Raw genomic sequence first — 639 nt, 5'->3', positions numbered from 1 at the left:
AAGTTAACTAAAAACTAAGATATTAGTCGATATGTATAATAACGTACGTATTAATTATTACTATAAATTTTTACTTATTTACTAATATTATATTATATATATATATATATATATATATATATATATAAACAATTCAAAAAATCGTTTTCCACCAAATTATTTATCGAAATAAAACGTTTGATGCAAAATATTAGAAAAGAAAGTAAATATGATTTTGTGTTATGACACGAATAAGTTTTCCTTCTACATTTCTTCTTCCACATCTTAAAAAGATAGATTTCGAAATCTACTTCTGTGTAAATTCCATTCATGTAATTTCTCATAAAGAGCATTTTAAAACAATATAATATCAGATATCTTGTTTCAGATATATTTTTTTAGTATAAAAAGATATATGGTAAAATAATATAGACAACCATTATTACGTGGCCAAATTAACACTATTCTTGAATTATTCATCATCATAAAATCTTACATGCCTACAGCATTATTTTTAATCCATGGACTTTATGTAAAGACAATTGTGCATAAATAACACTGTTCTGGCACATATACTGCAATACAGAAATATCGCGCTTGTAATTTTATTCGTGTGACATTTTCAGCATCGCACGGTATTTCGGAATAAATGCCCGCGAG

Source organism: Atta cephalotes (genome assembly GCF_000143395.1).
Source record: "Atta cephalotes unplaced genomic scaffold scaffold00025, whole genome shotgun sequence".
Classification (NCBI taxonomy): Eukaryota; Metazoa; Arthropoda; class Insecta; order Hymenoptera; family Formicidae; genus Atta; species Atta cephalotes.
Note: the sequence above shows the minus strand (reverse complement) of the source record.